The 15,394-nt window shown below is 40.4% G+C and overlaps 1 protein-coding gene across 1 annotated transcript in view; it reads right to left on the bottom strand.

The window, feature by feature from the left end:
• tprn (taperin) overlaps positions 1 to 15,394 on the bottom strand; it is a 52,292-nt gene that overhangs the window by 30,038 nt on the left and 6,860 nt on the right. The window lies entirely within an intron of this gene.

The raw sequence follows: 15,394 nt of genomic DNA, 5'->3' as shown, positions 1-15,394 counted from the left end.
CTTTACTGAACATGTATAAAGTGTATGTAAGACAACAGAATATGAACAATTAATTAAACAACTGCAAATTATAAAGAACACATTATGCTCATGTGGCCGAGGGTATTTTAGCACCGTGTTATATATTTGTTTTATGCACAGTTTCGGAGTGCCCATAAATAGTTGGGCGAATTAATCACCTTTACAGCCAGTTTTCTTGAGAAAAATCCAACAATGAATCCATGAGCAATTCATCATCTACTAATACAAACAGTAGGGTAACGTATGGTAAATCTGCCTGGAGTAGGCAGTTCTCAAAAACTGAACAACTGTGCAAGAAGGAGATAAAGTGAGGGAAGCCACCAAGACAGCCATGACAAATCTGAAGGCGTTATGTGGTAAATGGGAGAAAGTGGGATGAGTGCAACTTTTGTCTGTTGCATCACCGGTCATGGCTTCATGATGAAGTAAAAAAAAAAAAAAAAAGATTAAATCTACGCTTGAGTCTTCCATGTGCCTTCTGGCAAACTGTTGCTGAAATTTCACATCTTTTTAAGAAAACCCTTCTCTGCGACACTCGAGCATGATGTACATCAGTTGGACTGGACATTAAACATTAACTTGCCGGTTTCCTCACACAGAATCCGTTTAATGTTTGAATGAACCCGTGTGTGAATAACACGGTTTATGACTGACGGGCTCCCACAAAGGCAGTACCCATTTACAGCGAGACACAGTTGGACAATGCAGAAAAAGCATCTTGTCCAAGGACACAAACAGGTAGCATGACAGGGAATCGAACCCCATGTGTTGAATTTTGTTGCCCAACTACTATCCCACTGAGCTACCTGCTCTCCTACTTACACAAAGACACCACAAAAATAAAAATAAAAAATCTACATGGAGAGATTATGATATTCGGAAACTTCTGTCAGAAAGTAAAAATCTGACAAATTCAAGCAACAGGAAGAGCCGTTTGCAATGCTGTTTTTTAGCCACGCCCCTCTCGCCATTTTCTTCAGACGGTGTCTGGTCCAGATTCTTGAGACACTGTTTGGAGTCCATTATGAGCAGCGATAGGAACTAGTAGACCTTTACAGATATCAATACCATTATCGATTCTACTGGGCCAATTCTGTTATCAATTCTCTATGTGGAAATTAAAGTCTACGTAGGCGTGCTCCTGCTGAGTTCAGCGTCTTCTGAAATTACGACACATGAGCTTGCAACACGGAACTATCAGAAAAATGTTTCCCCGTAGATAAGAGGAAACGATAAGCTCTGACACATTCAATTCCAATGGACTGAAAAATTTGGAACAAATTCTCAAGTGGAAGCGGTTCCTGACTCCCATCCCTATGATGAGAAAATGGCACTAGTGACCACGCCAGTGCATCGTTCAGCTACAGAGTGATGTCTGCTGCAGTTCGTCATCATGTCTGCAGAATTCAGTTCCAAACAAAAGCAGAACTTACAGCCATCAGCGTCCCTAAATTTCTCTGCTAAGTATCAACATGTACTTGAGCTAAAACCGAGACAGCAGCACACCCACTGAAGCCTTCCACGGCTCTTTTGTCTTCCACACAAATACTGGCGTGTAGGCGTGGCCGTGTGTCTCATCACAATGCACACGTAACGTTGACTCATTTCTCTTTAATTCAGAAGTGGAAATGCTTGTTGAATTGCTACGAGTGTTACAACTGTGGGAACTCCACCAGGCACGTAGGTGGTCGATGTTCACGCTGCTGGTTGCCCACGTTGGCAACCAGCAGCGTGAAAAGTGAAAACTTGCATCCGTACGATGCCTTTACACTGCATGAGTCGCAGCTCTAATAGTACGCCCTTTGTAGAGTGAGTATGAAACTAAAACCTTCCACCCAGTCAGGGACGGACTTTATCACTGGCAAGAAATAGATAACAGAGACAGGAGACAGTCTCAAGAACTTCCTTCAACCGAAACCCCTGTGCAGATAATCTTTGGACTAATAATGAGGGCAATAACGTTTAATATGTCGTCTCTTATGAGAAGACAGTACTGACTAACGTTTACGGTTTGTAAACCAACACCAACAGGGTGGAGGTTCAAACCTATCAGCAATCGCCGCCTTGCACACACTGGCTCCCTGGGAGCGTCCAGGCCGTTTAAGACATAAAATTCCAGTCCTCTGTGTGGAAGTCTCCAGGGTCAGGCATGTCACAAAACCACAATCAGAACAAATGATAAAAGATCCTGCACACTGGATCTACATCAAGCATAGCTAGTAGCTTCATATATCTAGATATAAGAACACAAGGTGTAGGCTGTTTGAAGACACCCAAGATGCAAGCTGGGACATTGTACAACCCCAATTCCAATGAAGTTGAGACGTTGTGCGAAATGTAAATAAAAACAGAATACAATGATTTGCAAATCCTCTTCAACCTATATTCAATTGAATACATCACAAAGACAAGATATTTCATGTTCAAACTGATAAACGTTATTGTTTTGTGCAAATATTTGCTCATTTTGAAATGGATGCCTGCAATACATTTCAAAAAAAGCTGGGACAGGGGCAACAAAACTGGGAAAGTTGATGAATGCTCAAAGAACACCTGTTTGGAACATTCCACAGGTGAACAGGTTAATTGTAAACAGGTGAGTGACTGGGTATAAAAGGAGCATCCCCAAAAGGCTCAGCTGTTCACAAGCAAAGATGGGGCGAGGATCACCACTTTATGAACAATTGCATGAAAAAAAAAATAGTCCAACATTTTAAGAACAATGTTTCTCAATGTTCAATTGCAAGGAATTTAGGGATTCCATCATCTACAGTCCATAATATAATCAGAAAATTGAGAGAATCTGGAGAAATTTCTACACGTAAGCGGCAAGGCCAAAAACCAACATTGAATGCCTGTGACCTTTGATTCCTCAGTGCACTACATTAAAAACCGACATCATTGTGTAAAGGATCTTACCGCGTGGGCTCAGGAACATTTCAGAAAACCATTGTCAGTAAACACAGTTCGTCACTACATCTACAAGTGCAAGTTAAAACTCTACCATGCAAAGCAAAAGCCATCAACAACATCCAGAAACGCCGCCGCCTTCTCTGGGCCCAAGCTCATTTGAAATGGACAGACACAAAGTGAAAAAGTGTGCTGTGGTCTGATGAGTTCATATTTCAAATTGTTTTTGTAAATCATGGACGTTGTGTCCTCCGGACAAATGAGGAAAAACACCATCCAGATTGTTACCAGCGCAAAGTTCAAAAGCCAGCATCTGTGATGATACGGGGGTGTGTTAGGGCACTAACACATCTGTGATGGCACCATCAATGCTGAAAGGTACATCCAGGTTTTGGAGCAACACATACTGCCATCCAAGCAGCGTCTTTTTCAGGGACGTCCCTACTTATTTCAGCAAGACAATGCCAAGCCACATTCTGCACATGTTACAACAGCGTGGCTTCATAGTAAAAGAGTGCGGGTACTAGACTGGCCTGCCTGCAGTCCAGACCTGTCACCCACTGAAAATGTGTGGTGCATTATGAATCGCAAAATACGACAACGGAGACCCCGGACTCTTGAACAACTGAAGTCGTACATCAAGCAAGAATGGGAAAGAATTCCACCTACAAAGCTTCAACAATTAGTGTCCTCAGTTCCCAAACGCTTATTGAGTGTTGTTAGAAGGAAAGGTGATGTAACACAGTGGTAAACATACCACTGTCCCAGCTTTTTGAAATGTGTTGCAGGCATTCATTTCAAAATGAGCAAATATTTGCACATAAACAATAAAGTTTATCAGTTTGAACATTAAATATCTTGTCTTTATGGTGTATTCAATTGAATATAGGTTGAAGAGGATTTGCAAATCATTGTAATCTGTTTTTATTTACATTTTACGCAATGTCCCAACTTCATTGGAATTGGGGTTGTAGACCAGGTAGCGTACAGGAACATCTGTAGCAAAGGCAAAGCTGAAAACACCATCAAAGGTGCCTGAGAACAGCAGAAATAAGGTGCTGAGGGTCTTCATGTTCCAGACAGACAAACCGGTACTGGCAAACCAAAAAGACACAGTGGCGGTTGACAAGGAGCAAACGAAAACAGGTGTGGCAGTTGTATCTATTCCTTGTGATGGCAACATCAGAAAGAAAGAACGAGATGATCAAGAAAAAGTAGGACCAGGGGCTGAAGGAAGAAGTAGAAAATATGTGGGAGGTAAAGGCCTCAGTGGCCTGAGTGGTACTAGGAGCTCTCAGGGCTTTGAGCCTGCTGAAGAGGGAGAAAGGTTCCAGTCGATTCCAGATGCAACATCAGACATCAGTGTCCAGAAGATGGCAGTCCTGGGAAAAATAATAATAATAATAAAGTATCTGAAAATTTGATGCTTTATCCATAAACCAGTTCATGAAGATGAAACACAGAGCCGTAACAATTAAGTGATTATTAACGGAATATAAAAATAATAAACAATTATTTTGATAATCGATATATCATTTTGAATCTTTCTAAAATATCCAAATTCTTTGATTTTAGCTTCTTAAATGTGAACAGTTTCTGATTTATTTTGCTTGCTGTTTTAGCCTCATCTGCCAAGAAACTGAGTATCTTTGTCCTGTGGACAAAACAAGACATTTGAAGGCGTCAACTTGGGGTCTGGATACACTGATCAACATTTTTCACTTTTTTTTTTTTTTTTTTTTTACACTTTGTGAACCTAATGACGAATCGAGAAAACAATCGATCGATTAATCCATTATGAAAATCACTGAGTTGCAGCCCTGAGTTGCAGTGAAACTTACAGTGAAGTCACGCAATCAGGCTGCCTTATTCTGGGAAAACAACTAATTTCCACCGTCAGATCTGGACAGATCAGACTGGACTAAGACTGGATACCTTTAGTGAACTATGCAGGAGAAAACATGCTAAAATCATTTTTGGAATGTTACATACAATGATAGATAGAAACATCACTGATGCATATTTTAACATTTTAGGAAATGTAGTTTTCTCTCAGCTTGGGAGTTTGGCAACAGACACAACATGAGCGTCGTGCCTTTGCGTTAAGCGGTGACATCCTCTACAACGTCAGCACTGACGTAATAACATGACACAGAGTGTGTGTGTGTGTGTGTGTGTGTGTGTGTGTGTGTGTGTGTGTGTGTGTGTGTGTGTGTGTTCTGTCCTCATCCGGAATCCTAATGACGGGGTAGAATGGCTGGGGCTCCTGTTGCCCTAGCAACAGGCGCCATGGATATGTGAGAGAAATGAGAGAGTGTGGAAGCAGAGATAGACGGACGAGAAAAGCGTGGCGCAGACATGGTTTTTTGGTTGTGCCGTCAGGCGAAAGAAAACGGAGATTGACGATTCACATGACAATGTGTAAAAACAAAATTTACACAGTGTTAAAAATGGGTGTTAAATGAAAAACACGGTCTGGTGCTACTGCCTGATCGTCCCCACTGCCACCACAAACAGAGGCATTTGAATATAATTTACATTTAGTACAAAAAACAGTCCTGGTTTTGCATATATAATGGAGGGGTGGGGTGTTCTCTGAGATTTTACTGGTTGATTCTAAAACTCCCCCCCCCCCCCCCAAAAAAAGAAAGAAAGAAAAAATAATTATGACGGGGCAGGGGACACACACACAAAAAAAAAAATCTCTCTCTCTCTCTCAGAGAGAGAGATTTTCTCCACTCAGATTGCAATAGCCAATCACAGATTAGCCTTTCTGTCCATCATTTACCTGTATTTTGGCATGCTTGGCGTCAGAAACTTATGTTGGATCCAAAGGGATCCAAAAAAGCTAGGACCAAAAGTTATATTGGATCAGTTCCCACTGACCAATAGCGTTAGAGCTTACTGCCAACAGCTAGCCAATCAGAGCGCGGCATACGAAGGTCAGGAACTAGGTGACAGACGCTGGTTGAAAAAATGGCAACAAACATGTCAACAACAGCAGAAAATCATCTGCCAGCGAGGTTTGCTGAGTTCACAGAGGAGGAACTGGTGGAAATATTGAACTCCAAGGATGCCAAAAACACTAAGAAGATAGACAAGCACACTACTGACATTTTAGAAGCGTTCATATGCTGTTCATAACAAAATAAATTGATCTAATTTACTTGACTCTTTGTTGTTTGCTTAATTTGGAAGGAGGGTGGAGAACATAACAATTGATGGATGGCAAGACATCCAACATAGAGAAATATTGGATGAAGAAAAGTTAAAAACTTTTCTTCATCAATTATTTCTCTATGTTGGACTCCTTACCATCCATTATTTGTATAATATATGTATGCTGTGACTTTATTCTCCAAATTTCACTTTTCGCTCCCTCTGTGGTATTAATTCTCAGTGGCTTCCAACTGCCTCTGTGGCTCATCCGCTCTTTTTTAAATTTTCCGTCTCTTAACTCTTCACCTTCCTGCTTGTGTACTTTAAAGACACTTGCAGACTGAATTAAACATGACTATGATCGCGGGGCTTTGCTGGCTGAATTCTAATTACACTGACTTTACAGGCCTGTGTGTGTGTGTGCAATTAAGTGAAAAGTGGATGCACTGTGTTTTCTGTGCATGCGTGTGTGTCCATATCCGGCAGTCACACAACTCTCAGGAGAAACCACAAGCTTGTTCAAAGGAAACCACGTTTGTCGCCCCAGTTGCACAAACACACACAAAAAGAGGGAGAGAGCGAGACGTTGTCCTCTCCAGACAAACTGTGAGGAAAATGTGCCAGTGGGGTCGCGGCTTGAAGGCAATTTCACTAAAACATGCTTCGCAGTGAAAGGAAATTCACAACTTTATTGTCCCTGGTATTCTCCCAGTATGAGACACCACAGAGTTGTGGTCCATCTTCACTGCAGAAAAGCTCAAGGTGGAATTGCAGATCTTCCTGTCAGAAGAAAAGGGCGGTGCAGCAGGTGACGAAGCGGCTGCACCCTCGAAGGTCACCAAACACAACCGTTAGCACAGTCGCTGTAACAGGAGGTCTGTACTTATGTGCAAAAAGGAGGAGTGCATCATGGCAGATGATCCCAAAAACAAGAAATAAACTCCATCCCCCAGTGGGGATAGAAGAAAGCCCAAAAGACAAACACGTCCACCTTCCTCTTGTAAAGTTAAATTCATCTTTACCACTGAGATTTGAATCTAAATGTAGATGAGGATTCTAGCTTTCCACGTTTTCCTGCATCCTACTAAACTGTAGCATTTAAATATGAAATTCAAAAACATTCACTTGGGTTTTAATGTTTCAACACCAAATCAACTTAAACGTTTTAAAGCATTTGTTTTAAGTCAGTTGGTGATGTACTGAGGCCCCATTTAATACAGCTTGTGATTCTTTTCTTTTGATACAGACTCCAGAACATTTGAAACAGGTTTCGCAATATTCCAGAGCAGTGTTTCGAGTTACCATCAATAAATTACAGAACCAGTGAAGACTTGAGGCACCATCCCCAGCCACATGTTCTATCTATTGTTTAAAAACTTTTTTGTTTCTTGTTCCAGTGAATATTTGGTATAAAATTTGCCCACGTATTACCAATCATAACTGACACTCATGAAGGCAGATACCTCCATTAACCATCCAGTAGGTGGCAGTACATCTATGGTTATTGCATATCAATCAATCAATCCATCTGGTGCATCAAAGTTCACCAGATGTAAAAGGGATTGTTCTCATTATTTGTTCTTTTCATTTGGTAAGTAACAACAGAACAGCATTTATTGTTCCTGAGTTATTGTGCACAGGCTGACTAACTCACTCACCCACTCATCCACATTTTTGCTGGCCAAGCCCTCAGTCATTATGTTTGCCCTTCCTGCGTTAACCATTTACATTTGGCTATTTTTAACCTGACATGTGACATTTATCCACCCACAAAAGAAAATATGAACACAAAGGAAAGGTCCTCCACCTGAAAGACTAACTACTTCTTCAGATTATGTTACTTATCGGCAACACAAATAAGTAGAAAAGAAAACAGAAGATTGACAAGCAAATAAAGGTCAAAATTCTGACCATTCAGCCACATGCTAAAGAAATAAATTAAAAAGACACTGTGCCTTGTCATGTTACACAAACGTGCAGCTCAATCTCTCCATCAGAGTCCCGGTTTCATAATATCAGTATCTGTGTCTCAGTGTCACTTTTTGTCTTTCTGGGTCTCTCACTTAGACACAGAGACACATAAAATGAAAATTATAGAAAAAAAATACACACAGACAGACAATGAAAGTGCTACTGGAAGACACACGTAGACAGGCAGGAGACGCTTGCAATGAGAGACAGACACTGATGAAGACACAGGGACACACCTTCAGAGATACAAACAGAGATAATGAGACGTGTACACGGAGACAGACAGATCAGAACCAGACAGTCTCGACCAGCGCATTCAGTGAGCTCAGGCTTCCCTGTGTGATGTCATCAAGCACAATGTATTTTTTAGCATGACAAAAATAAATACATTAAATAAAGTAAAATTGGACTATTTCTTGTTCTTTTCTTTACACTTGATCATTTTGTAGCCCAGAAGTACAAATTCTGGGAAATCTAATTCAACCCAAACATTTCCCTTTAATATAGTGAGTGCTGCCAATCACAGAACCACAACAGCTCACACGACTTTCGTTTGTGCAACAGAACGCGTCATAGTCACACACAAACCTCACGCAACAATTTAAGAATCAGTCAATATAGAATTTTGCAAATGCAAAGCACTTAATAGCTGAAAACAAAAATGTGAGGTTGCACAACAAATTCCCTCTCTTACACTTTGGTCTGTCTCTGTTTTCTCATAATAACGGGTCAGAGAAAACAGAAACTTCACAGACCGCTCCGCCTCCCTCAGATGTTCTCTGCCAGTTGAAAGTCCCTGCAACAAAGTGCGACCACAAGGACAAAAAAAAAAAAAACCTAATCTGCCATTTCTGCAAGAGGGCGCAACCCAATCAAAAAGTAGTCAAAAGCAGAGTCGATACTCGTCTGAATTTCACGAGAAGGCACAAGTAGATTTTATGCAAATGCGAGATATCGGTGCAGTACGAGAAGCCGCACTTGACCTATATAGACACACAGCACGTCCACAACTCCTTCTGCAACAGAGGACATCACAGTGAGCTGAAATGAAGGGACGGGCATTATTAACCGAAAGAGAACAGGAAGAAAGCTGTGCATTGTGGGAAGTGGAGAACAGGAGCGGTGCTTCTGGAAAATAGATGAAAAGAGACTAAACTGGACATGGTGCAACTTCTGGTCTTATAAACTGAACCCTTTATGAGCACCAGACCCAGACTTTGCAAATTAAAGAAACCAACAAACTTATTTCAAGCTACGTTGCTTCCAAACAAACACATGCTGAGAGTGACGGAGTGAGAAGAAAGAAGTCTGCTTGGGCAGACATTCTGCAGGGTTGTGTGGATTTGTGACCACATTATTTGAGGTTTAGAATGCAATCATTGCAAAACAGTTACAAAAACGAGAGTTTATTTGTGCGATTTGTTAAATCCATGTGTCAAAACGATCCATCTCCCGCATTGACAACCGCACCTACTTCTAATCCACCATCAATCAGGCATCCACTGGCTTTTATCTGCTACTGCTGTCACTGGTTAGGAAAGGACTATTTTGCTATCTTTCCAATGAAAATGCCAAACAGAGACAGATCAAGATATGTTAAGACACAAAATTACCAATTAAAAAAATGAACACTGTCATAATGACAACAATACCTCCTAAAGTTTGACCAAAGTGTAAAAAAACATCATTAGATCAACACTAACAGAAACTTCTTCTATGTCTTGGGCTAATGCTATCAGCTAACCATGCAAACAGTTCATGCAAACCACTAACCCTGCAAACAACATAGATCGGGGATCACCAGCCCCGTTTCTGGAGATCACCTGTTCTCCATCTCTCCCTGCAACACCTACTGCTAATTAACTAAGTCAGGTGTGCTCAGCCAATCACAAGCTAGGAAACACGGACTTGAAGAATTCGTTGAGGTTGCAGTAGGTACACATGGGCCACATGGTGCCTCAATTCAAGGGCTGCTTTGTTTTCACATCATGCATCACATTATTGTGACTCGGATTTCTCATTTTGAAGGCCGCTTGGAATGTGGCCGGCAAACGCATCATGCTTTTCCAAAAAAGATGATGTATACAACAGGTGGATCCTTGTCAGCCCAAAGAATCCCAAGAGTCACTGCGTGGTTGGTTAGAATAAATAAATAAATCTGGCTCCTTATGTACAGTTGTATGTAAACGTTTGGGCACCCCTGATGATTTCCATGATTTTCCTTTATAAATTATTGGTTGTTTGGATCAGCAATTTTAGTTAAATATATCATATAGCAGACAAACAGTGATATTTGAGAAGTGAAATGAAGTTCATAGGATTTACAGAAAGTGTGCAATAATTGTTTAAACAAAATTAGGCAGGTGCATAAATTTGGGCACCCCAACAGGAAAAAACAAACAAAAAAAAAAAACATCAATATTTAGTAGATCCTCCTTTTGCAGAAATAACAGCCTCTAAACGCTTCCTATAGCTTCTAATGAGAGTGTGGATTCTGGTTGAAGGTATTTTGGACCATTCTTCATTACAAAACATCTCAGGTTTGTTGGTGTCCGAGCATGGACAGCCTGCTTAAAATCACACCACAGATTTTCAATCACATTCAGGTTTGGGGACTGAGATGGCCGTTCCAGAACATTGTACTTGTTCCTCTGCATGAATGCCTTAGTAGATTCTGAGCAGTGTTTAGGGTCGTTGTCTTGTTGAAAGATCCAGCCCTGGCACAGCTTCAAATTTGTCACTAATTCATGAACATTGTTCTCAAGAATCTGCTGATATTGACTGGAATCCATGTGACCCTCAAGTTTAACAAGATTCCCAGTACCTGCACTGGCCACACAGCCCCACAGCATGATGGAACCACCTCCACATTTTACTGTAGGTAGCAAGAGTTTTTCTTGGAATGCTGTGCTCTTTTTCTGCCATGCATACCCTTGTTATGTCCAAATAACTCACTTTTAGCTTCATCAGTCCATAGCACCTTATTCCAAAATGAAGCTGGCTTGTCCAAATGCGCTTTAGCATACCTCAAGCGACTCTGTTTGTGGCATGTACGCAGAAAAGGCTTCCTCTGCATTACAGCATAATACAGCATCTCTTTGTGCAAAGTGCACTGTATAGTTGAACAATGCACAGAGACACAATCTGCAGCAAGATCATGTTGTAGGTCTGTGGGTTGACTATAACTGTTCTCACCATCCTTTGCTTCAGCCTATCTGAGATTTTTCTTGGCCTGCTATTTCAGGCCTTAACTAGTACTGTGCCTGCGGTCTTCCATGTCCTCACTTTGTCCCTCACAGTGGAAACTGACAGCTGAAATCTCTGAAATAGCTTTTTGTATCCGTCCCCTAAACCATGATGTTGAACAATCTTTGTTTTCAGGTCATTTGAGAGTTGTTTAGAGGCTCCCATGTTTCCACTCATTAGAAGAGATGCAAAGAGGGGAAACATTTTCAAATGGCCACTTTAAATACCCTTTCTCATGATTGGATTCACCTGCGTAAGGAGGTCAAGGGTCAGTGAGCTTACCAAACGAATTTTGTGTTCCAATAATTAGTGCTAAATGTATTCAAATCAATAAAATGACAAGGGTGCCCAAATTTATGCACCTACCCAATTTTGTTTAAATAATTATTGCACACTTTCTGTAAATACTAGAAACTTCATTTCACTTCTCAAATATCACTGTTTGTCTGCTATATGATATATTTAACTAAAATTTCTGATCCAGACAAACAACAATTTATAAAAGAAAATAATGAAAATTATCAGGGGTGCCCAAATGTTTGCATACAACTGTACAATTATAACTAGTATAAATAAGTATTGAAAAATGATTGCTAAATTACAGGTCACGCCCCCTACGCCAGGTTGACACATGCAGCTGTCATGGTTGACAGGCATGGGGGGGAGGCAATGATCCAATCACAAAATGCTCATCGGATTCCACCTTCTCATTTCAGAACAGTTGGTTTGGCCTCTGCAGTCTTAGAAGGATGCGACCCCTGAATTGGAACACAGCCATGGAAACCTCGAGGAACATGGTTGATGACTCCTGGTGTATATAGACATCTTTTTTTTCTTTTTTTTTTGGACTACAAAAATAAATTGGGTTATTCTGTTGTGCACAACTATTTCATTTCACTTTGAAAAGTGTCATGACTTCATTTCACTGCCTCTTTAATGTTGGGCCAAAAATAACAGATAACAGAAATAAAAGAAGGGTGGAGTGAAATATTGGTTGGAAAAATGTTAAATCTACAGGAGGTGGTGATCCAGTTTGGACAAGTTCTCAAATCACTCTGCTGTGCATCCGGAACATTCTGTCTGAGGCTCATTTAACAAAAAGGGTTTGAGTTTGCTGGAAAAGGAACGTTCACAAACCCAATCCCAAACCAAAGCGCTGAGCTGAGGCCATTCCTGGAAGCTGCTCTCACACAGAACTAAAATTCCACACAAATTATACAGGACTGACCACAGAGCCATTCTTTCTGTGCCCGCTCAGCCCCGCCCACAACAAAGACAGAGCGAGCAGAAAAAAAATGAGGACAACCGCATGTACGTATGTTCGTGTCTCACTGCATTCATCAGAGTGTGGACATACAGTAAATGAAAACACAGCAGCTTTGACGTGTGGGCGATGCCGAGTCAAACGAGCACCAATAGAGCGACGCCCACATTCATCGAGATTCTAATTTATTAAATTTCAATTAAAATAATCAAAGTCTCACTTTTCTAATTTTGATACATTGAGCACAGACTTCTGGTTACACAAAGGCCTTGTACTTTTTAGAAAAACAAAATAATCCAAAAACAGAGAAACTGGTAAAATCTGATTTTAAAGCATATTAAAAGCACTTTGAAATATTTTTTGTCCCCACACTTGACAAGTTGGAACAGGGAAAAAAAAAAAAAATTGTTATTGATAAAGAAACAAAGAAACAAACAAAACAGTTGATTTCCTAATCAACCCACAAACTGATGAATCAGTGAATCCCAGTAGCTCCATGTCAAACATTTACAAAATACAAACATATTCAAAAAAATCAACATCTCCACATTTGCTCCAATTTGGCAAGTGTGTTCATCTATTTTAAACCAAATTTATCATTAAAGTAAAATCTGTTTATCAGAGGAAACTGTGAAGTCGTGGATGAATCATTTAGCTTTCACGTGTTCTGCCAATGTGTCATTTCTTATTTCAACATTAAACGGTTTCCCTCACGTTCTTTTTTTCCCATGCAAATTAAAATCCTAACCGCGGGTTGAAATCACAGCTCATCTCTGGAAATAAAACCGGACACTCTGGCTGATCCAGATCACAACATACAGTACAGACGTCCTGCAGCAACGTACATAATTAATTTAAGAAGATCTCTGATGTTTATTTAATCCGTACCGCCTGCGAAACAGCTCGAAGCAACGTTTTCACCAAAGACCTGATACCAGATTATTTAATTATGAATAATATTAATTACTTATCAAATTTAAAATGTAGTCCGATACACTAATTTTAGAAAACAGAAAAAATATAACGAGACCATCAAAGTTCCCCAGAGCGCACGATAATATCTCTAATTTCATTATTTTGCTTGAGAAATGTTTAAAAATAAAGTTGTACGGCTTTACAACTAAGAAAAACCCCACTAAATTTTCAAATTTAATTTGTTAAAATAAGCCAAAGTTTGGATTGTTTGCACAATGTTGTTGGTGTTGTCCATTCAGCTGCTCTCGTTTTGTTTGGGGTCACCACAGCGGATACAGTCAGATCTACATTGGTATTTGGCACAAGTTTTACATAACGCCGGATGCCCTTTGTGACACAACTCCAGCGTAACCTGGAGAAACATCACAATACAACAACACAATAAATAACCTAAACAAAGAATCTGTCAAAAAAAAAAATCTGATAAATCTGATAACAATAATGTATTAACCTCAGAATTTCCCACCAGCCCCTCTGGTGAGGTTATACTTTAATTTCTTTAAGCAACATCACATAAAAAGTTAAGATACAAATTTGATTGAACTTGATGAAAGTGTTGACTGTTATAACAAGACGCAGACATGAAGATTTGATAATGATCCAGATGTCAAATCACATCTATTGATCCACAGACAAGACAGACACCAGCCAACAGACAGATACACACTCACAGAGATGATAAACAGACAACGGACAGACGACATATAGACAGCAGATTGATACCACACACGGACAGATACACACTCACAGAGATGACAGATAAAAGAGACGACATAAAGACAAAAAATTGATACCACACACAGATACACACTCACAGAGATGATAAACAGATAACAGACGAAATATAGACAACAGATTGATACCACACACAGACAGATACACACTCACAGACTACGGTTCTGCTGCTGTTAGATCTCAGTGCTGCATTTGATACAGTGGATCATCATATTCTACTTGATAGGCTGGAAAATCATTTTGGGATTACTGGGATTGCCCTTGCATGGCTGACATCATACTTGACCAGTCGTTCTCACTGTGTTTTGTACAGTAACACTACCTCTAACCTTAGTGACATGAAATTTGGGGTTCCACAGGGGTCTGTCTTAGGCCCCCTGCTTTTCTCCATTTATATAGCACCTCTTGGGCACATATTGCAGCGTTTTGGGATTACCTTTCAGTGCTATGCAGATGATACTCAGTTATACATGCCAATAACTGCTGGTAATCTCGTTCACATAAAATCCTTAGAAGATTGCCTTGCAGCAGTGAGAAGTTGGATGTCTAGAAACTTCCTACGTTTAAACTCTCATAAGACTGAAATTATGGTTCTTTGCCCAGCGAGATATCGGCATCAATTTGACCAGTTAACACTCAGCCTCGGCTCGTGTGTCATCCATCACACTGACAAAGTGAGGAACCTTGGGGTAATTTTTGATCCTTCGTTGTCCTTTGGCCTCCACATTAGAAATATTACTAGGACTGCTTTCTTCCACCTGTGAAATATAGCAAAGATTCGTCCCATCCTGTCTATGGCTGATGCCAAGACCCTGATCCATGCATTTATCTCTTCTAGATTGGACTACTGTAATGTTCTAGTTTCTGGTTTACCGCAATCTAGCATTAGGGGTCTCCAATTGGTTCAAAATGCTGCAGCCAGACTTTTGACACGAAGCAGAAAGTTCGACCACATTACACTCATTTTGGCATCCCTTCACTGGCTTCCTGTCCCAGTGAGATCAGATTTTAAGGTTCTGCTACTAACCTATAAAATTATTCATGGACTGGCACCTCCCTACCTAGCTGACCTAATTAAACCTTACGTACCAGCCCGGGCTTTACGTTCTCAGG

Source organism: Thalassophryne amazonica, chromosome 17, assembly GCF_902500255.1.
Source record: "Thalassophryne amazonica chromosome 17, fThaAma1.1, whole genome shotgun sequence".
Classification (NCBI taxonomy): Eukaryota; Metazoa; Chordata; class Actinopteri; order Batrachoidiformes; family Batrachoididae; genus Thalassophryne; species Thalassophryne amazonica.
The sequence above is the reverse complement of the archived record's forward strand: the minus strand, read 5'-3'. Positions and strand labels throughout refer to the sequence as shown.